At 49.9% G+C, this 24,160-nt stretch overlaps 1 protein-coding gene across 1 annotated transcript in view; it reads right to left on the reverse strand.

Moving 5' to 3' along the window:
• Window positions 1-24,160, reverse strand: part of LOC122551763 (inhibin beta B chain-like) — a 46,502-nt gene that overhangs the window by 21,399 nt on the left and 943 nt on the right. The window lies entirely within an intron of this gene.

The following is a 24,160-nucleotide window of genomic DNA, read 5'->3' on the forward strand; positions in this document are numbered from 1 at the left end:
ACACCGAGAGGGGGCCACACTAAATCTGGTTTAACACCGAGAGGGGGCCACACGAACTCTGGTTTAACACGGAGAGGGAGCCACACTAACTCAGGTTTAACATCGAGGGAGCCACACTAACTCTGGTTTAACAACGAGAGGAGGCCACACTAACTCAGGTTTAACACCGAGAGGGGGCCACACTAACTCAGGTGTAACACGGAGAGGAGGCCACACTAACTCAGGTTTAACACCGAGAGGGGGCCACACTAACTCAGGTTTAACACCGAGGGGGCCACACTAACTCAGATTTAACACCGAGAGGAGGCCACACTAACTCTGGTTTAACACCGGGAGGGAGCCACACTAACTCAGGTTTAACACCGAGGGGGGGCCCACACTAACTCAGGTTTAACACCGAGAGGGGGCCACACTAACTAAGGTTTAAAACCGAGAGGGGGCCACACTAATTCAGGTTTAACATCGAAGGGGGCACACTAACTCTGGTTTAACACCGAGAGCGGGCCACACTAACTCAGGTTTAACACCGAGAGGGAGCCACACTAACTCAGGTTTAATACGGAGAGGGGGCCACACTAACTCAGGTTTAACATCGAGAGTGGGCCACACTAACTCAGGTTTAACACGGAGAGGGAGCCACACTAACTCAAGTTTAACACGGAGGGGGGGCCACACTAACTCAGGTTTAACATCGAGGGGGCCACACTAACTCAGGTTTAACACCGAAAGGGGGCCACACTAACTCAGGTTTAAAACCGAGAGGGGGCCACACCAGCTCTGGTTAAACACCGAGAGGGAGCCACACTAACTCAGGTTTAACACCGAGAGGGGGCCACACTAGCTCAGGTTTAACACGGAGAGGGGGCCACACTAACTCAGGTTTAACACGGAGAGGGGGCCACTCTAACGCAGGTTTAACATCGAGGGGGCCACACTAACTCTGGTTTAACACCGAGAGGGGGCCACACTAACTCAGGTTTAAGACCGAAGGGGAGCCACACTAACTCAGGTTTAACACCGAGAGGGAGCCACGCTAACTCAGGTTTAACACGGAGAGGGGACCACACTAACTCAGGTTTAACACCGAGAGGGGGCCACACTAACTCTGGTTTAACACCGAGAGGGGGCCACACTAACTCTGGTTTAACACCGAGAGGGGGCCACATGAACTCAGGTTTAACACCAAGAGGGGGCCACACTAACTCAGGTTTAACATGGAGGGGGCCTCACTAACTCAGGTTTAACACGGAGAGGGGGCCACACTAACTCAGGTTTAACACCGACGGGGGGGCCACACTAACTCAGGTTTAACACGGAGAGGGGGCCACACCAACTCAGGTTTAACACCGACGGGGGGGCCACACTAACTCAGGTTTAACACCGAGAAGGAGCCACACTAACTCAGGTTTAACACCGAGAGGGAGCCACTCTAACTCAGGTTTAACACGGAGAGGCAGCCACACTAACTCAGGTTTAACACAGAGAGGGGGCCACACTAACTCAGGTTTAACACCGAGGGGGGGGCCACACTAACTCAGGTTTAACATCGAGGGAGCCACACTAACTCAGGTTTAACATCGAGGGGGCTACACTAACTCAGGATTAACACCGAGAGGGGGCCACACTAACTCAGGTTTAACATCGAGAGGGGGCCACACTAACTCATATTTAACACCGAGGTGGGGGCCACACTAACCTCGGTTTAACACCGAGAGGGGGCCACAATAACTCAGGTTTAACATCGAGGGGCCTCACTAACTCAGGTTGAAAACCGAGAGGGAGCCACACTAACTCAGGTTTAACTCGGAGAGGGGGCCACACTTACTCAGGTTTAACATCGAGAGGGGGCCACACTAACTCAGGTTTAACATCGAGAGGGGTCCACACTAACTCAGGTTTAACATCGAGAGGGGGCCACACTAACTCAGGTTTAACACCGAGAGGGGGGCCACACTAACTCAGGTTTAACACCGAGGGGGGGGCCACAATAACTCAGGTTTAACACCGAGGGGGGGCCACACTAACTAAGGTTTAACACCGAGAGGGGGCCACACTAACTCAGGTTTAACATCGAGGGGGCCACACTAACTCAGGTTTAACACCGAGAGGGGGCCACACTACCTCTGGTTTAACACCGAGAGGGAGCCACACTAACTCAGGTTTAACACAGAGAGGGAGCCACACTAACTCTGGTTTAACACGGAGAGGGGGCCACACTAACTCAGGTTTAACACCGAGAGGGGGCCACACTAACTCAGGTTTAACACCGAGAGGGGGCTGCACTAACTCAGGTTTAATACCAAGAGGGGGCCACACTAACTCAGGTTTAACACCGAGGGGGGGGGGCACACTAACTCAGGTTTAACACCGAGAGGGGGCCACACTAACTCAAGTTTAACATCGAGGGGGCCACACTAACTCAGGTTTAACACCAAGAGGCAGCCACACTAACTCAGGATTAACACCGAGAGGGGGTCACACTAACTCAGGTTTAACACCAAGAGAGGGCCACACTAACTCAGGTTTAACATCGAGGGCGCCACACTAACTCTGGTTTAATACCGAGAGGGGGCCACACTAACTCAGGTTTAACACCGAGAGGGGGCCGCACTAACTCAGGTTTAACACCGAGAGGGGGCCACACTAACTCAGGTTTAACACCGAGAGGGGGCCACACCAGCTCTGGTTTAACACCGAGAGGGGGCCACACTAACTCAGGTTTAACACCGAGAGGGGGCCACACTAACTCAGGTTTAACACGGAGAGGGAGCCACACTAACTCAGGTTTAACACGGAGAGGGGGCCACACTAACTCAGGTTTAACACCGAGAGGGGGCCACACTAACTCAGGTTTAACATCGAGGGGGCCACACTAACTCTGGTTTAACACCGAGAGGGGGCCACACTAACTCAGGTTTAAGACCGAAGGGGAGCCACACTAACTCAGGTTTAACACCGAGAGGGAGCCACGCTAACTCAGGTTTAACACGGAGAGGGGACCACACTAACTCAGGTTTAACATCGAGAGGGGGCCACACTAACTCTGGTTTAACACCGAGAGGGGGCCACACTAACTCAGGTTTAACATCGAGATGGGGCCGCACTAACTCAGGTTTAACACCGAGAGGGGGCCACACTAACTCTGGTTTAACACCGAGAGGGGGCCACACTAACTCTGGTTTAACACCGAGAGGGGGCCACATGAACTCAGGTTTAACACCAAGAGGGGGCCACACTAACTCAGGTTTAACATGGAGGGGGCCTCACTAACTCAGGTTTAACACGGAGAGGGGGCCACACTAACTCAGGTTTAACACCGACGGGGGGGCCACACTAACTCAGGTTTAACACGGAGAGGGGGCCACACTAACTCAGGTTTAACACCGAGAGAGAGAGCCAAACTAACTCAGGTTTAACATGGAGAGGTCCACACCAACTCAGGTTTAACACCGACGGGGGGGCCACATTAACTCAGGTTTAACACCGAGAGGGGGCCAATCTAACCCAGGTTTAACATCGAGGAGGCCACACTAACTCAGGTTTAACATCGAGAGGGGGCCACACTAACTCAGGTTTAACACCGAGAGGGAGGCACACTAACTCAGATTTAACACGGAGAGGGGGCCACACGAACTAGGGTTTAACATCGAGAGTGGGCCACACTAACTCAGGTTTAACATTGAGGGGGCCACACTACGTCAGGTTTAACACGGAGAGGGGGCACACTAACTCTGGTCTAACACCGAGAGGGAGCCACACTAACTTAGGTTTAACACGGAGAGGGGGCCACAATAACTCAGGTTTAACACCGAGAGAGAGCCACACTAACCCACGTTTAACATTGAGGCGGCCACACTAACTCTGGTTTAACACCGAGAGGGGGCCAGACTAACTCAGGTTTAACACCGAGAGGGGGCTGCACTAACTCAGGTTTAATACCAAGAGGGGGCCACACTAACTCAGGTTTAACACCGGGGGGGGGGCACACTAACTCAGGTTTAACACCGAGAGGGGGCCACACTAACTCAAGTTTAACATCGAGGGGGCCACACTAACTCAGGTTTAACACCAAGAGAGGGCCACACTAACTAAGGTTTAACATCGAGGGCGCCACACTAACTCTGGTTTAACACCGAGAGGGGGCCACACTAACTCAGGTTTAACACCGAGAGGGAGCCGCACTAACTCAGGTTTAACACCGAGAGGGGGCCACACTAACTCAGGTTTAACACCGAGAGGGGGCCACACCAGCTCTGGTTTAACACCGAGAGGGGGCCACACTAACTCAGGTTTAACACCGAGAGGGGGCCACACTAACTCAGGTTTAACACGGAGAGGGAGCTACACTAACTCAGGTTTAACACCGAGAGGGGGCCACACTAACTCAGGTTTAACATCGAAGGGGCCACACTAACTCAGATTTAACACCGAGAGGAGGCCACACTAACTCTGGTTTAACACCGGGAGGGAGCCACACTAACTCAGGTTTAACACCGAGGGGGGGGCCACACTAACTCAGGTTTAACACCGAGAGGGGGCCACACTAACTTAGGTTTAAAACCGAGAGGGGGCCACACTAATTCAGGTTTAACATCGAGGGGGGCACACTAACTCTGGTTTAACACCGAGAGGGGGCCACACTAACTCAGGTTTAACACGGAGAGGGGGCCACACTAACTCAGGTTTAACACCGAGAGAGAGAGCCAAACTAACTCAGGTTTAACATGGAGGGGGCCACACCAACTCAGGTTTAACACCGACGGGGGGGCCACACTAACTCAGGTTTAACACCGAGAAGGAGCCACACTAACTCAGGTTTAACACTGAGGGGGCCACACTAACTCAGGTTTAACATCGAGGGGGCCACACTAACTCTGGTTTAACACGGAGAGGGAGCCACACTAACTCAGGTTTAACACCGAGAGGGAGCCACACTAACTCAGGTTTAACACAGAGAGGGAGCCACTTGAACTCAGGTTTAACACCGAGAGGGAGCCACACTAACTCAGGTTTAACACCGAGAGGGAGCCACACTAACTCAGGTTTAACACAGAGAGGGAGCCACACTAACTCAGGTTTAACACAGAGAGGGAGCCACACTAACTCTGGTTTAACACCGAGAGGGAGCCACTCTAACTCAGGTTTAACACAGAGAGGGAGCCACACTAACTCTGGTTTAACACGGAGAGGCAGCCACACTAACTCAGGTTTAACACAGAGAGGGGGCCACACTAACTTAGGTTTAACACCGAGGGGGGGGCCACACTAACTCAGGTTTAACATCGAGGGAGCCACACTAACTCAGGTTTAACATCGAGGGGGCTACACTAACTCAGGATTAACACCGAGAGGGGGCCACACTAACTCAGGTTTAACATCGAGAGGGGGCCACACTAACTCATATTTAACACCGAGGTGGGGGCCACACTAACCTCGGTTTAACACCGAGAGGGGGCCACAATAACTCAGGTTTAACATCGAGGGGCCACACTAACTCAGGTTGAAAACCGAGAGGGAGCCACACTAACTCAGGTTTAACTCGGAGAGGGGGCCACACTAACTCAGGTTTAACATCGAGAGGGGGCCACACTAACTCAGGTTTAACATCGAGAGGGGTCCACACTAACTCAGGTTTAACATCGAGAGGGGGCCACACTAACTCAGGTTTAACACCGAGAGGGGGGCCACACTAACTCAGGTTTAACACCGAGGGGGGGGCCACACTAACTCAGGTTTAACACCGAGGGGGGGCCACACTAACTAAGGTTTAACACCGAGAGGGGGCCACACTAACTCAGGTTTAACATCGAGGGGGCCACACTAACTCAGGTTTAACACCGAGAGGGGGCCACACTTCCTCTGGTTTAACACCGAGAGGGCGCCACACTAACTCAGGTTTAACATCGAGGGGGCCACACTAACTCTGGTTTAACACCGAGAGGGGGCCACACTAACTCAGGTTTAAGACCGAAGGGGAGCCACACTAACTCAGGTTTAACACCGAGAGGGAGCCACGCTAACTCAGGTTTAACACGGAGAGGGGACCACACTAACTCAGGTTTAACATCGAGAGGGGGCCACACTAACTCTGGTTTAACACCGAGAGGGGGCCACACTAACTCAGGTTTAACATCGAGATGGGGCCGCACTAACTCAGGTTTAACACCGAGAGGGGGCCACACTAACTCTGGTTTAACACCGAGAGGGGGCCACACTAACTCTGGTTTAACACCGAGAGGGGGCCACATGAACTCAGGTTTAACACCAAGAGGGGGCCACACTAACTCAGGTTTAACATGGAGGGGGCCTCACTAACTCAGGTTTAACACGGAGAGGGGGCCACACTAACTCAGGTTTAACACCGACGGGGGGGCCACACTAACTCAGGTTTAACACGGAGAGGGGGCCACACTAACTCAGGTTTAACACCGAGAGAGAGAGCCAAACTAACTCAGGTTTAACATGGAGAGGTCCACACCAACTCAGGTTTAACACCGACGGGGGGGCCACATTAACTCAGGTTTAACACCGAGAGGGGGCCAATCTAACCCAGGTTTAACATCGAGGAGGCCACACTAACTCAGGTTTAACATCGAGAGGGGGCCACACTAACTCAGGTTTAACACCGAGAGGGAGGCACACTAACTCAGATTTAACACGGAGAGGGGGCCACACGAACTAGGGTTTAACATCGAGAGTGGGCCACACTAACTCAGGTTTAACATTGAGGGGGCCACACTACGTCAGGTTTAACACGGAGAGGGGGCACACTAACTCTGGTCTAACACCGAGAGGGAGCCACACTAACTTAGGTTTAACACGGAGAGGGGGCCACAATAACTCAGGTTTAACACCGAGAGAGAGCCACACTAACCCACGTTTAACATTGAGGCGGCCACACTAACTCTGGTTTAACACCGAGAGGGGGCCAGACTAACTCAGGTTTAACACCGAGAGGGGGCTGCACTAACTCAGGTTTAACACCGGGGGGGGGGGCACACTAACTCAGGTTTAACACCGAGAGGGGGCCACACTAACTCAAGTTTAACATCGAGGGGGCCACACTAACTCAGGTTTAACACGGAGAGGGGGCCACACTAACTAAGGTTTAACATCGAGGGCGCCACACTAACTCTGGTTTAACACCGAGAGGGGGCCACACTAACTCAGGTTTAACACCGAGAGGGAGCCGCACTAACTCAGGTTTAACACCGAGAGGGGGCCACACTAACTCAGGTTTAACACCGAGAGGGGGCCACACCAGCTCTGGTTTAACACCGAGAGGGGGCCACACTAACTCAGGTTTAACACCGAGAGGGGGCCACACTAACTCAGGTTTAACACGGAGAGGGAGCTACACTAACTCAGGTTTAACACCGAGAGGGGGCCACACTAACTCAGGTTTAACATCGAAGGGGCCACACTAACTCAGATTTAACACCGAGAGGAGGCCACACTAACTCTGGTTTAACACCGGGAGGGAGCCACACTAACTCAGGTTTAACACCGAGGGGGGGGCCACACTAACTCAGGTTTAACACCGAGAGGGGGCCACACTAACTTAGGTTTAAAACCGAGAGGGGGCCACACTAATTCAGGTTTAACATCGAGGGGGGCACACTAACTCTGGTTTAACACCGAGAGGGGGCCACACTAACTCAGGTTTAACACGGAGAGGGGGCCACACTAACTCAGGTTTAACACCGAGAGAGAGAGCCAAACTAACTCAGGTTTAACATGGAGGGGGCCACACCAACTCAGGTTTAACACCGACGGGGGGGCCACACTAACTCAGGTTTAACACCGAGAAGGAGCCACACTAACTCAGGTTTAACACTGAGGGGGCCACACTAACTCAGGTTTAACATCGAGGGGGCCACACTAACTCTGGTTTAACACGGAGAGGGAGCCACACTAACTCAGGTTTAACACCGAGAGGGAGCCACACTAACTCAGGTTTAACACAGAGAGGGAGCCACTTGAACTCAGGTTTAACACCGAGAGGGAGCCACACTAACTCAGGTTTAACACCGAGAGGGAGCCACACTAACTCAGGTTTAACACAGAGAGGGAGCCACACTAACTCTGGTTTAACACCGAGAGGGAGCCACTCTAACTCAGGTTTAACACAGAGAGGGAGCCACACTAACTCTGGTTTAACACGGAGAGGCAGCCACACTAACTCAGGTTTAACACAGAGAGGGGGCCACACTAACTTAGGTTTAACACCGAGGGGGGGGCCACACTAACTCAGGTTTAACATCGAGGGAGCCACACTAACTCAGGTTTAACATCGAGGGGGCTACACTAACTCAGGATTAACACCGAGAGGGGGCCACACTAACTCAGGTTTAACATCGAGAGGGGGCCACACTAACTCATATTTAACACCGAGGTGGGGGCCACACTAACCTCGGTTTAACACCGAGAGGGGGCCACAATAACTCAGGTTTAACATCGAGGGGCCACACTAACTCAGGTTGAAAACCGAGAGGGAGCCACACTAACTCAGGTTTAACTCGGAGAGGGGGCCACACTAACTCAGGTTTAACATCGAGAGGGGGCCACACTAACTCAGGTTTAACATCGAGAGGGGTCCACACTAACTCAGGTTTAACATCGAGAGGGGGCCACACTAACTCAGGTTTAACACCGAGAGGGGGGCCACACTAACTCAGGTTTAACACCGAGGGGGGGGCCACACTAACTCAGGTTTAACACCGAGGGGGGGCCACACTAACTAAGGTTTAACACCGAGAGGGGGCCACACTAACTCAGGTTTAACATCGAGGGGGCCACACTAACTCAGGTTTAACACCGAGAGGGGGCCACACTTCCTCTGGTTTAACACCGAGAGGGAGCCACACTAACTCAGGTTTAACATCGAGAGGGGCCCACACTAACTCTGGTTTAACACCGAGAGGGGGCCACATTAACTCAGGTTTAACACCGAGAGGGAGCCACACCAGCTCTGGTTTAACACCGAGAGGGGGCCACACTAACTCTGGTTTAACACCGAGAGGGGGCCACACTAACTCTGGTTTAACACGGAGAGGGAGCCACACTAACTCAGGTTTAACATCGAGGGAGCCACACTAACTCAGGTTTAACATCGAGATGGGGCCACACTAACTCAGGTTTAACATCGAGGGGGCCACACTAACTCTGGTTTAACACCGAGAGGGGGCCACACTAACTCAGGTTTAACACCGAGATGGGGCCGCACTAACTCAGGTTTAACACCGAGAGGGGGCCACACTAACTCTGGTTTAACACCGAGAGGGGGCCACACTAACTCTGGTTTAACACCAAGAGGGGGCCACGCTAACTCAGGTTTAACACCGAGGGGGGGGCCGCACTAACTCAGGTTTAACACCAAGAGGGAGCCACACTAACTCAGGTTTAACACCGAGAGGGGGCCACACTAACTCAGGTTTAACATCGAGCGGGCCACACTAACTCAGGTTTAACACCGAGAGGGAGCCACACTAACTCAGGATTAACACGGAGAGGGGGCCACACTAACTCAGGTTTAACACCGAGAGGGGGCCACACTAACTCAGGTTTAACATCGAGCGGGCCACACTAACTCAGGATTAACACCGAGAGGGAGCCACACTAACTCAGGATTAACACGGAGAGGGAGCCACACTAACTCTGGTTTAACACAGAGAGGGAGCCACACTAACTCTGGTTTAACACGGAGAGGGGGCCACACTAACTCAGGTTTAACACCGAGAGGGGGCCACACTAACTCAGGTTTAACACCGAGAGGGGGCCACACTAACTCAGATTTAACATCTAGAGGGGGCCACACTAACTCTGGTTTAACACCGAGAGGGGGCCACACTAACTCAGGTTTAACACCGAGATGGGGCCACACTAACTCTGGTTTAACACCGAGAGGGGGCCACACTAACTCAGGTTTAACACAGAGAGGGGGCCACACTAACTCAGGTTTAACACCGAGAGGGGGCCACACTAACTCAGGTTTAACATCTAGAGGGGGCCACACTAACTCTGGTTTAACACCGAGAGGGGGCCACACTAACTCAGGTTTAACACCGAGATGGGGCCGCACTAACTCAGGTTTAACACCGAGATGGGGCCGCACTAACTCAGGTTTAACACCGAGAGGGGGCCACACTAACTCTGGTTTAACACCGAGAGGGGGCCACACTAACTCTGGTTTAACACCAAGAGGGGGCCACGCTAACTCAGGTTTAACACCGAGGGGGGGGCCGCACTAACTCAGGTTTAACACCAAGAGGGAGCCACACTAACTCAGGTTTAACACCGAGAGGGGGCCACACTAACTCAGGTTTAACATCGAGCGGGCCACACTAACTCAGGTTTAACACCGAGAGGGAGCCACACTAACTCAGGATTAACACGGAGAGGGGGCCACACTAACTCAGGTTTAACACCGAGAGGGGGCCACACTAACTCAGGTTTAACATCGAGCGGGCCACACTAACTCAGGATTAACACCGAGAGGGAGCCACACTAACTCAGGATTAACACGGAGAGGGAGCCACACTAACTCTGGTTTAACACAGAGAGGGAGCCACACTAACTCTGGTTTAACACGGAGAGGGGGCCACACTAACTCAGGTTTAACACCGAGAGGGGGCCACACTAACTCAGGTTTAACACCGAGAGGGGGCCACACTAACTCAGATTTAACATCTAGAGGGGGCCACACTAACTCTGGTTTAACACCGAGAGGGGGCCACACTAACTCAGGTTTAACACCGAGATGGGGCCACACTAACTCTGGTTTAACACCGAGAGGGGGCCACACTAACTCAGGTTTAACACAGAGAGGGGGCCACACTAACTCAGGTTTAACACCGAGAGGGGGCCACACTAACTCAGGTTTAACATCTAGAGGGGGCCACACTAACTCTGGTTTAACACCGAGAGGGGGCCACACTAACTCAGGTTTAACACCGAGATGGGGCCGCACTAACTCAGGTTTAACACCGAGATGGGGCCGCACTAACTCTGGTTTAACACCGAGAGGGGGCCACACTAACTCAGGTTTAACACCGAGATGGAGCCACACTACACCGAGAGGGGGCCACATTAACTCTGGTTTAACACGGAGAGGGGGCCACACTAACTCAGGTTTAACACCGAGAGGGGGCCACACTAACTCAGGTTTAACACCGAGAGGGGGCCACACTAACTCAGGTTTAACATCTAGAGGGGGCCACACTAACTCTGGTTTAACACCGAGAGGGGGCCACACTAACTCTGGTTTAACACCGAGAGGGGGCCACACTAACTCAGGTTTAACACAGAGAGGGGGCCACACTAACTCAGGTTTAACACCGAGAGGGGGCCACACTAACTCAGGTTTAACATCTAGAGGGGGCCACACTAACTCTGGTTTAACACCGAGAGGGGGCCACACTAACTCAGGTTTAACACCGAGATGGGGCCACATGAACTCAGGTTTAACACCGAGAGGGGGCCACACTAACTCAGGTTTAACATGGAGGGGGCCACACTAACTCAGGTTTAACACGGAGAGGGGGCCACACTAACTCAGGTTTAACACCGAGGGAGAGCCACACTAACTCCGGTTTAACATGGAGGGGGCCACACTAACTCAGGTTTAACACCGAGGGGGGGGCCACACTAACTCAGGTTTAACACCGAGAAGGAGCCACACTAACTCATGTTTAACACCGAGAGGGGGCCACACTAACTCAGGTTTAACATTGAGGGGGCCACACTAACTCAGGTTTAACACCGAGATGGAGCCACACTACACCGAGAGGGGGCCACATTAACTCTGGTTTAACATCGAGAGGGGGCCACACTAACTCAGGTTTAACACCGAGAGGGAGCCACACTAACTCAAGTTTAACACAGAGAGGGGGCCACACTAACTCAGGTTTAACACCGAGATGGAGCCACACTACACCGAGAGGGGGCCACATTAACTCTGGTTTAACATCGAGAGGGGGCCACACTAACTCAGGTTTAACACCGAGAGGGAGCCACACTAACTCAAGTTTAACACAGAGAGGGGGCCACACTAACTCAGGTTTAACATCGAGGGGGCCACACTAACTCAGGTTTAACACCGAGATGGAGCCACACTACACCGAGAGGGGGCCACATTAACTCTGGTTTAACATCGAGAGGGGGCCACACTAACTCAGGTTTAACACCGAGAGGGAGCCACACTAACTCAAGTTTAACACAGAGAGGGGGCCACACTAACTCAGGTTTAACATCGAGAGGGGGCCATACTAACTCAGGTTTAACACTGAGACGGAGCCACACTAACTCAGGTTTAACACCGAGAGGGGGCCACACTAACTCTGGTTTAACACCGATAGGGGGCCACATGAACTCAGGTTTAACACCGAGAGGGGGCCACACTAACTCAGGTTTAACATGGAGGGGGCCACACTAACTCAGGTTTAACACCGAGGGAGAGCCACACTAACTCCGGTTTAACATGGAGGGGGCCACACTAACTCAGGTTTAACACCGAGGGGGGGGCCACACTAACTCAGGTTTAACACCGAGAAGGAGCCACACTAACTCAGGTTTAACACCGAGAGGGGGCCACACTAACTCAGGTTTAACATCGAGGGGGCCACACTAACTCAGGTTTAACACCGAGATGGAGCCACACTACACCGAGAGGGGGCCACATTAACTCTGGTTTAACATCGAGAGGGGGCCACACTAACTCAGGTTTAACACCGAGAGGGAGCCACACTAACTCAAGTTTAACACAGAGAGGGGGCCACACTAACTCAGGTTTAACATCGAGAGGGGGCCATACTAACTCAGGTTTAACACTGCGACGGAGCCACACTAACTCAGGTTTAACACCGAGAGGGGGCCACACTAACTCTGGTTTAGCAGAGAGGGGGTGGACACTAACTGGTGTAATGGAGACGGTGTGCACATTAACTCAGGTTTAACACGGAGAAGGGGAGCAGACTAACTTGGGTTTAATGCAGAGGGGGTGCATACTAACTTGGGTTGAACAGAGAGGGGTGCCCCCTAACTCAGATTTAATGCAGAGGGGGTGCACGCTTACTCAGATCTAACCCACAGAAGGGGGCAGACTAACTCGGGTCAGCTTTAACATGGATGGGGTTCTCACTAACTCGGGTCTAACGCAGTGGGGGCACACACCTACTCGGGCTGAACAGAGAAGGGGCACACTAACTCAGGTTTAACACTGGCGAATGCTAACTTAGGTTTAACACAGAGTAAGGCACACTAACTCAGCTTTAACATGGAGAGAAAAGCACTCAGGTTTAACATGGGGGGAGCACACTAACTCAGGTCAAACACTGAGGGAGGCATACTAACTCAGGTCTAATGCAGAGGTGGGCGCACTATCTCAGGTTTCACTCATGCAGGGATGTAGTGAATGTCACAGGGTCAGCCAGGTGGACCTTACAGGCCTCTGAGGATTACCAGACCTGAAACGTTAACTTTGATTTCTCTTCACAGATGATGCCAGACCTACTGAGCTTTTCCAGCAACTTCTGTTTTTTGGTTCTCATTTAATATTAATTCCCTAATTGGGGCTGTTAATCTGGTCCATCTGGGAACCCTAGCTGACAGATATATAAATGTGGGTGAGAGAGAGCATGTGGCATCCACCAATGCTTTTGACACCCTTTAAGGAGAGATGCGAACCACGGGAGGGTGGTGTGCTTCATTTTGCCCCCCCCCCACCGTCCCAATTCTATTTTGATTTAATCACTACCCTACCCTTCACGTTTTTCAAGTAAGCATTGCTGGTTCCCTGGAGACAACTGTTTTTCCTGGTGGTGGAAATATTGAATAAAATTATTTGCATGATGCTGTCTTCATGGAGTCCCTGCAATTAGCGTACATAACATGGGAGCTGTGGGGAAAAGTAAGCAACACTACTGTGTAGCAACAAGATACCAAGACAGAAAAAAACAGGATTCAGAATCTCCTCACTTCAGGGGACTGAGTCAACGCTGGATAATAAACAGGAGGGTCAGAAGTCCTGTTCACTCTGACAGTTAGCTCAGGAAGCTAGATCAGTGTGAACTACTTTTCACGTGAAAATAAAAGGTGACTTGGTGACAGTATACTGGCATCTGTGGAGTTATTTCAGTGGTGATGAGAGGAAAAAAATACACCCTGAAGTAAACTGCCTCTCTCATTTTGAGGATCTTGTGTCTGCTTTGGAGTTCCTGATGCAGTACCCACCCTCCATCCACACACACACACACACACACCCTGGAAGATCAGATTTAAGCTGGTGTGGGTTCTTCTCTCTATTAGCAACTGGAGCTATCCCTGTAGTTACATGAGAGGTGGTCTGAAAATCAAATAAGAATCAGGACAATTTGGTATCACGTGAGCTGCAAGCTGTTTAAGCCTGACATCAAAGTTTGGACTGCTTGCCACCAGACCATGGATAATATGGAATTACCCCAAAATGTTGAATGCCATTTGACTTTTGAATTCCCTGCTGGTAAATGATGGCCCGTGATCTGTGACTGACACTTCTGGGAGTATGTGTGTTGCAAACGTTGTTCGCAGCATTTCTATCATCGTCCTCCTGTTTGACAAATGAAGTCAATGCATGTCTAGCCACTTTGAATGGGCATCCACAATGACTAAAATCTTGAATCTATGGAGCAACCAGCGTAGTAAATGTGTAGCTGACCCCACGGTTTACTTGGCAGTTTGAGAACCAGGGGAGTTTGTGTTGGGATTTTTGACAATGTCAAGATGACTGGCGGAGGCATGTGACTTTGGTTTAAACCTTGAGGTGCTGAGACCATTTGGTATGTGGATTTAATGACATGACCATGCAGAATGCCTACTACCTGAATCAACTGGACTTCAAACACGCACTACAAAAGGCCTTATCATTAGAAGTTTAGCAAAGAGAAAATATGAGTTAGAGGGTATAACAATGGAAGTGGACACCCTCACCAAGCCAACTAAGCTTGGAGATTACTACTTAGGCTAAAGCAAGTGCATAGTCTCACATGACATATCCTAAACAGACAGACTCTAGATCAGCCCACCACAAAACTCCAAAATGAAGCCAAGCCTTGGCCGAACAGTTAACATTTTCAGTGTCCAGCCAGCAAGCCATTGTACTTGCTGCTGGTATGCAGACTCCAAGTAGGAAAAGAATCCCACTCAGCCTGAGTTGAGCAAGCAAACTCATAAGCCAATAACCAGGAGAGCCCACCTACATTTGATTTGGGTCAGTTAAATTGCTCAGCAACACCCAAATCAGAACCAATCAAAATAAACGTCTGGTTAAACAGTTGCTTGATTTTAATGTAGGTTGATACCAACAAGCTAAATCAGTCATTGCAGAATCAATCTTCAACAAATTAGCTTTGGACTCCCAACCCTTAGGTTTGTGTAAGACCTCAGCTAAACTGAGAACCTATACCAGGAAAGCTCTACTGATTAAGGGTACAACTTCGGCTCCTGCTTCATGAGAAGCAGCACTGATTCATTTACCACTGATTGTAATAAAAGGCTCGAGCTCAAGCCTGATGGGGTGAAATTGGTTGAGAAAGATTCACCTTAATTGGCTCAACATCCTTTGATTAGAAACTGGGTGCCTGAGTAAAGTACTAATTAAATATCAGGAGGTTTTTCAAGAAGCTCTGGGAACTTTCAAAGGAGCCAAGGCCACTTTACCTGTTGACCAGGAAGCCATTCCATGATTCTGCAAGGCTGCTCAGTACCATTTGCCTATTGTACAAAAGCAAAGGCAGAAATCAGGAGGCTGGAAAGCGAATGAATCATCAAACCAGCCCAGTTTGAGGAATGGGCAGCACCTGCTGTACCAATTGTGAAGTCTGACGGATCAGTTCGCATTTGTGGGGATTTCAAATGAACAGTAAACCACTTCTTGCAGCTGGAAAAATACCCAATCCCTTGCATAGAAAACTTATACACAAAGCTGGTGAGGGTGGGGGGATGGGGAGCTGTCCTTTATGAAGCTGGACATGCACTTGATGAGAATTCCCAGGAGTATGCTTCAATTAATACCCATAAGGATTTGTAACAATATATGAGACTGCCTTTTGGGACATCATGAGCCTGTGATTTTTCAGCAAACAATGGAGAACATTTTATAAGATCAACCCCAGGTCATCATTTACCTGGTTGGTGTGCAAATAACAGGGAAGACCAATAAAGAGCACTTAGAGAACTTGGACATTGTCCTTAGATATTTCCTGAAGGCAGATCTATGCCTTAGAAGGGAAAAGTGTGTGTTCCAGGCATCCCCAGTGACCTACTTGGGCTACAGATTCGACAAGACCAGTTTACACTTATTGGAAGATAAAGTGAGGGTGATCAAAGTGCTATGGCTCTCATGTCTGAACTGGAGCTTAGGATTTTCTTTGGATTGGTGAATTATTGCAGAAAGTTCATAAGTAACCTGGCCTTTATCCTGGAACCCTTCCATCTGCTATTGAAAAAGGCTCAGCCTTGGAAATTGTCTCAAAGTCAAGGCATAGCCTTTAGGGCAGCAATGAAACATCTTTCATCATCTAAGGTGTTGAAACACCATGATCCCGTGCAAGATCTGGTGCTGACATGCGATGTCTCCCTGTAAGGTATCGGGATAGTGTTGGCTCACAGATGGCCCAATGGGCAGGAATGACCAATAGCTTATGCTTCCTGGTCTTTGGCTGATGCACAGCGCAAATACGCCCAGGTAGAGAAGGAAGGTTTGGCGGTAATCTTTGGTGTGGAAAAGTTCCACCAATACCTATATAGATGTAAATTTGTAATAGTAACAGACCACAAACCCCTGCTAGGGCTGCTCAGAGAGGACAAGATCATGCAACCCATAGTTTCAGGTCAAGTTCAACAGTGGGCACTCATTCTAAGTGCTTACAATTGCAAGTTGGAACATTGTCCAGGAGGCTAAGTAGCAAATGAGGATGCCTTGAGTTGCCTCCTGCTGGCAGATACACCACCAGTGATGCCGACACTGGGAGAGTCCATTCTGCTTTTAAACTTTCTGAACACCCTTCCTGTCACTGCTGACAATATGAAACTGTGGACACAAAAAGATCTGGTCCTGGCAAAACTAAAACAGCTGGTGATGATGGGGGAAACAAAAGGTCCATCACAACCAGAACTGAAACATTTTTGGACCTGGAGAGACCAGATCACCATGGAGGACAATGTTTTATTACAGGGAGAAGAGTGATTGTCCCAAGCAAAGATTGCCATCAAATGCTGACTTAACTCCACTAGACTCTTAGAGTGTTAGAGTGGTGCTGGAAAAGCACAGCAGATTAGGCAGCATCCAAGGAGCAGGAAAATCGACGTTTCGGGCAAAAGCCCATCATCAGGAGGCTCCTGCCCGAAACGTCGATTTTCCTGCTCCTCAGATACTGCCAGACCTGCTGTGCTTTTCCAGCACCACTCTAATCTAGACTCTGATCTCCAGCATCTACAGTCCACACTTTTGCCTACTTAACTCCATCTAGAATCATCCATGGGTTTCCAAAATGAAGATGGTAATAAGTTATCTCTAGTGACCAGGATTGGACATAGCCATGTTTGTGGGGCAGTGTGCAGAGTGCCAACAATGACAAAAATTACCACCACCAGCTTCCCCCTCATTCGTGGAAATGATTGGGTACATCCTGGACTTGGTTACACATCAACTATGCCAGCCCTTTTATGCACTCAACATTCTTCGTCATTGTGGGTACCCAGTCAAAATGGTTGGGCATGCATTGAGTTCATTCATTAAATAGGGGATGACAATAGAAAAGCTGCAAGCATCTTTTGCGATACATGGGCTCCCAGAAATATTATAGAGTCATGGAGATGTACAGCACGGGAACAGTCCATCTCATCCATGCTCACCAGATATTCTAAATTAATCTACCCCAATTTGCTAGCATTTGGCCCATATCCCTCTAAACCCTTTCTATCCATGTACCCATTCCAATGCTTTTTCAACTGTTGTAATTGTACCAGCCTCCAGCACCTCCACTTCCTCTGGAAGCTCATTCCATTCAAGCACCACACTCTGTGTGAAAATGTTGCCACTTAGGTCCCTTTTAAATCCTTCTCCTCTTGTCTTAAATCTATGCCCTCTAGTTTTGGACTCCCCTACCGTGGGGAAAAGACGTTGGCTATTCACTATTTATCCTATCCATGACCCTCATGAATTTATAAACCTCATATAAGTCACTGCTCAGTGTCTGACACTCCAGAGAAAACAGCCTCAGCCTATTCAGCCACCCACCCCATAGCTCAAACCCTCCAACCCTGGCATTATCCTTGGAAATCTTTTCTAAGCATTTCAAATTTCACAACATCATTCCTATAACAGGAAGACCCGAAATGAATGCAGTATTCCAAATGTGGCCTAACCACTGAAAATGCCCTGTACAGCTGCAACATGACCTCCCAATTCCTACACTCAATGCACTGACTAACAAAGACATGGCTACCAAATATTGTCTTCACTACCCTGTCCACCTGTGATTCCACTTTCAAGGAACTATGAACCTGCATCCCAAGGTCTCTTTTTAAGCAACACACCCCACGACCTTACCATTAAGTGTATAAATCCTTCCCTGATTTGCCTTACCAAAATGCAGCAGCCTGCAGACAAGGGGCCATCGTTTACCAGCAGGGAATTCAAATATTTCTTAAAGTTGAATTAGCATTCAGAATAAGGACAGCTCCAACCATCAATCGTACAATGGTCTGGTGGAGAGCGCAGTCCAAACTTTGAAGGCAAGCTTAAAGAAACAGCCTGCAGCTACACTAGACAACAACTGTTCCGGTTCCGATTTAATTTTTGGACCACCCCTCATGCAGCTCCAGGGATCGCTCCAGCAGAGCTGCTAATGGGGAGAAGACTCCAGGTTAAATCTGACCTCCCCAGACCTGGGCAGGTGAAGGGCATTGAAATGGCATCAGGAATGCTGGACACAAGACTCCTCTACACAAGAGAGACAGTTTATCTCAGGAGACAGAAATTTAGTGCCAAAACCACAGAAATGACCCTGCATAACTAAGAGGCATGGTTGACTTGTGGTCAGGTCCTATGATGTACAAAATTCAGGTAGGTAAGGCGAGACTGAACAAGCACGAGGACTACATGAAAGCTGCAAATTCTCAACCAGGTCACGAGCAAATCTTACTCAGTCCCACAGAACAGCCAGAAGGCTGTCAAAATCCATGGCTGCTTCCCCCCTGTCTTGTGTCAAAGAAAGCTTGGAGACTGAGGTAAACAGATCGGATGTTAGAACCTCAATACTTTTTCCACCTGAAGAAGAGGATGAATTTTTTGCGAGATGCTCCAGGCACAAGAGGGAGGCTACAATCTGGCAAACACTGCCCGTATCCAAGGCCGAGTCAAAAGAGCCGAACCTGGTACAAAAATGCCCCAGGAGAAGCAGCAGCGCTTACAGTGGGAGAAGTGTAGTGATTGTAATGAGGTCAACCAGGTGGACTTTATAGAATATGAGTTTTCTGATTGGGGAAGTTAAACTGATCCAAACAGGGAGTGCTGGCTGACAGATATAAACAGGAGTGTTGGACATCCTATTCACTCTGAGAGCTGGCTGTGAGGAAGTCGGACCTGTGTCAACTACTATGCATGTGGAAATAAAGGGTGATTTGGTGATGGGGTTTACCAACCTCTGTGGAGTTATTCCAGAGGGGATGCACTAACTCAGGTTTAACACAGGGGAGGTGGCACACTGACTCAGGTTTAACATAGTGAGGGGGCACACTAACTCAGGTTTTACAGGGAGTAGGGACATACTAACTCAGGTTTAACACAGAGAGGGGGACACACTAACAGGTTTAACACGGAGGAGGGGTCACACTAACACAGGTTTAACACGGGGGGTACACTAACACAGGTCTGACATGGGGGCACACACTAACTCAGGTCTAACATGGGAGGGTGCACACTAATTTAGGATTAACAAGGACACTGGGATACACTAACTCAGGTTTAACACGGAGAGGGGGGCACACTAACACAGGTCGAACACGGAGAGGGGGGCACACTAGCTCAGGCTTAACACAGAGAAGGGGCCCACTAATTCAGGTTTAACACAGAGAAGGGACCACACTAACTCAAGATTAACACAGAGAGGGGGATACACTAACTCAGGTCCAACACAGAAAGGGAGGTACACTAACTCAGGTTTAACACAGAGAGGGGGGCACACTAACTCAGGTCTAACAAAGAGAGGGGTGTACACTAACTCAGATTTAACACAGAGAGGGGGTACATTAACTCAGATTTAACACAGAGAGGAGGCACACTAACTCAGGTTTAATACAGAGAAGGGGCACACTAACTTTAGGGTGGCACAGTGGCACAGTGGATAGCACTGCTGCCTCACAGCGCCAGAGACCCGGATTCTCTGTGTGGAGTTTGCACATTCTCCCCGTGTCTGCGTGGGTTTCCTCCGGGTACTCCGGTTCCCTCCCACAATCCAAAAAAAATGTGCAGGTTAGATGAATTGGCCATGCTAAATTGCCCGTAGTGATAGGTGAAGAAGTAAATGATAGGTAATGGGACTGGGTGGGTTGCGCTTCGGCGGGTTGTTGTGGACTTGTTGGGCCGAAGGACCTGTTTCCACACTGTAAGTAAGTAATCTAACTCAGGTTTAACGCAGAAAGGGTCACACTAACTCAGGCGTAACACGGACAGGGGGCCACACTAACTCAGGTTTAACACCGAGAGGGGCACACTAACTCAGGATTAACAAGGAGGGACACAATAACTCAATCACGATTAACACAGAGTGGGAGGCACACTAACGCAGGATTAACACAGATGGGGTGCACACTAACTCAGGTGTAACACGGAGTGCACACTAACTGAGAATTAACACGGGGGTCACTAAATTTAACATGGAGTGGCATACTAATTCAGGATTAACACCAGGGGGCATACTAACTCAGGTTTAACACGGGGGAGGTGCACACTAATTCGGGATTAACACTGGGGGACACACTAACTCAGGATTAACGGGTGTGGGGGCTTTCGGAACATGTCTCTCTGTAACTTCACACCACTAAGCCTTGGGAACTTTGTTAACAAGCACCTCCCATTAAAACAGAAAACACCTCTTCCAAATAAACAGATGAAAGAAATGGCTCAAAAGCCTCCTCATCAGCTTCACACATTGGTGCTGCAGGCTGGAAATCACACTGTGTCACATTCAGAGACATCCACAACATGCCATCAGGGATGGGCTACCTAATCAGGCTGATATTGAAAAGTGTCAAAAAGTGTGGTGCTGGAAGCACAACAGGTCAGGCAGCATCTGAGGAACAGGAAAATCGATGTTTTGGGCATAAATCCTTCATCAGGAATGTTGGGGGGTGGGGGTGGATCTGAGAGATAAATAGGAGTGTGGGGGTGGGGGTGAGGTAGCTGGGAAGGGAATAGGTAGATGCAGGTGTGGGGTGATGGTGGTCGGTCTGAGGGGACGGTGGAGTGGATAAGTGGGAAGGAGGATGGACAGGATGGTCAAGAGGGCTGCGCCGAGTTGGAGTGTTGGATCTGTGATGGGGTGGGGGGAGGGGAGATGAGGAAACTAGGAAAGTTGATGTTGATGCTGTATGTTTGGAGGGTCCCAAGGTGGAAGATGAGACATTCTACTCCCAGGCGTCAGGTGGCTTGGATTTGACAGTGGAGGAGGCCCAGGATTTGCATGTCCTTGGCAGAGTGGGTGGGGGAGTTGAGGTTGTGCATCCATTGCTCTCAAAGTGGCCTCCTCTGCATTGGGAAGACAGGACACCAACTCAAGCATGTCAGAGAACATCTCTGGGACACGCACACCTAACAACTCCATCACCCTGTGGCTGATCACTCCCTCTCCCACTCCGCCAAGGACATGCAAGTCCTGGGCCTCCTCTTCCACCAAATCCAAGCCATCTGAGGCCTGTAGGAAGAATGCCTCATCTTCCACCTTGGGACCCTCCAAACACAGGGCATCAACATAGACGTCACCAGTTTCCTCATCTCCCCTTCCCCACTTTATCCCAGATCCAACTCTCCAACTCAGCACCGCCCTCTTGAACTGTCCTACCTGTCCATTTTCTTCCCCTCCCTCCCCTCTGACCTATCACCATCACCCCCCCATCACCTTCCCAGCTACCTCACCGCCAAGCTCCTATTTATCTCTCAGCCCCCCACCCCATCCTCCACACATTCCTAACTGAAGGGCCTGTGCCCTAAACGTCGATTCTCCTGCCCCTCGGATAATGTCTAACCTGCTGTGTTTTTTCCAGCGCCACACTTTTCGACTCTGATCGCCAGCATCTGTGGTCCTCACTTGAAAAGACCACTCTCTGCCTCTCTATTTCTGGGAATCGCGGTGGCCAGAGAGGGCTTGTTCAGGTTAATCCAGGGAAATTCGCGACTTTCCCTCCGGTACAGGGTCAATGGTCAGGTCAATGGCAAACTCCTGGCGGGATATTTGTTTTACGCGCATTTGGACTGAACATGAGAATAAAAAAAGAACTTCCCTCTTCTACGCTGGGACTTCGGGGCACACTTTGATATGCATTCTCGCGCATCATTACCACGACATGCCAGAAATACTGCAGGGTTCAGTACACTTCAATGTAACTGGCTCATTCAAGCACGGCTTTACAGTTTACCCCCTATAATACAGGCACGCTTACACACTGGCAAAAGCCATGTGCATGTGCAAGTGAATCCAACTGTATGCAACAGATTGCTGGTGATCAAAACCTTTCATTTTTACAAGCTGACCCTGCCCAGATCATCAATCCCCAAATGCACTTTGTGCACAGACTCGGTTGAAGTTAGAATTGAATGTTTGGATTCTAACTTGTTGAGAAGATTCTTGCCTCGGGTGGCTGAAGCATTTTTTTTTTGGTTACCGATACGTTTCCGAGCAGAAAAGACAGTCCGCTGATGTAAAGGTGGTATGGTTTAGGCCGACAGGTTTCAAATACTTGGTGTTGTCACGACAGGAGAAGCAACTGGGACTTTGCCACACAGCAGCCGCATAAAGGCTTCTGTGAAAAGTGGCAGCGCGTTATTCCAAGGCCCCGGAAACCATGTCCGCGCCGCTACTGTGGAGGTGACTGCAGACTGGGATCCAGCATCCTCTTTTCAAAGACCTACCGGCTGCCGGGAGCTCTCTGGGAGGGAGGTTCTTCACCTAACTTGCAAGGAAAGTAATCAGCAAAGTGTGCGCACGATACAAACTATGAAACGCTGGAACACTCTCTGATGCTTACTTTCCTCATGACGCTGCCAAACCAATGGGTCTTATTCGAAAAGGAAAGTTATAGCCACGCTGGAACCCGGCAGGAAAACACCATTTTAGGTTTAATCCCGAGAGCTTGCTTCCTTTGAAATCAGACCGCCCCCCCCCCCCCCCCCATACACGTATCAGGAATCGTGCGTTTATTATGGTTATGGAGAGGGCAATTTAACTTTAATACTGTATCAAGTATCTCCTCCGAATAGATCTAACGATTTCATTGAATCCCTACAGTGTGGAAGCAGGCCATTCGCCCCATCGAGTCCACACCGACCTTCTGAAGAGCATCCCAACCAATCCCTGTGACCCTACATTTCCCATGGCTCTAGCATCTAACCTGCGCGTCTTCGGACTGTGGGAGGAAACCAGATCACCGAAGGGAAGCCCACGCAGACACACGGGGAGAATGAGCAAACACTACACAGTCGCCCGAAGTTGGGATCGAACCCGGGTCCCCGGTGCTAACCATTGAGCCACCATACTCAGATTTCCCTCACACTACGGTACAACTATCTTGAATAACTGCTATTCCTTTATCGATTTGTTACACATCTCTCTTAACCAATCGCATAACCAAAATCAGGAATCCTTCTTTATCCAGAAGTTCCCTGGTTTGGTTTTCTGTTAGATCACACTTTGAACACCTCAGTTGAGCTGTCCAATCAGTTCACGCTTTGTTTATTGCTGGTGTGTGTACGGGTTGGCATCTACACACCATGAAACCGCTGCGAGAAAGCAGCGAGGGCTTTTGCCAGCTACTTTTTGTGATCAAACGTGACATCAAACTACTTTTCTCGGGTTATGGTTATAAACTGGAACTGCTCTCTCTCAGACACACACACTGCTGAATAACG

The sequence above is a fragment of the Chiloscyllium plagiosum genome, unplaced genomic scaffold (genome assembly GCF_037043375.1).
Source record: "Chiloscyllium plagiosum isolate Xiang-an unplaced genomic scaffold, Cpla_swu_hap1 HiC_scaffold_7, whole genome shotgun sequence".
NCBI lineage: Eukaryota > Metazoa > Chordata > Chondrichthyes > Orectolobiformes > Hemiscylliidae > Chiloscyllium > Chiloscyllium plagiosum.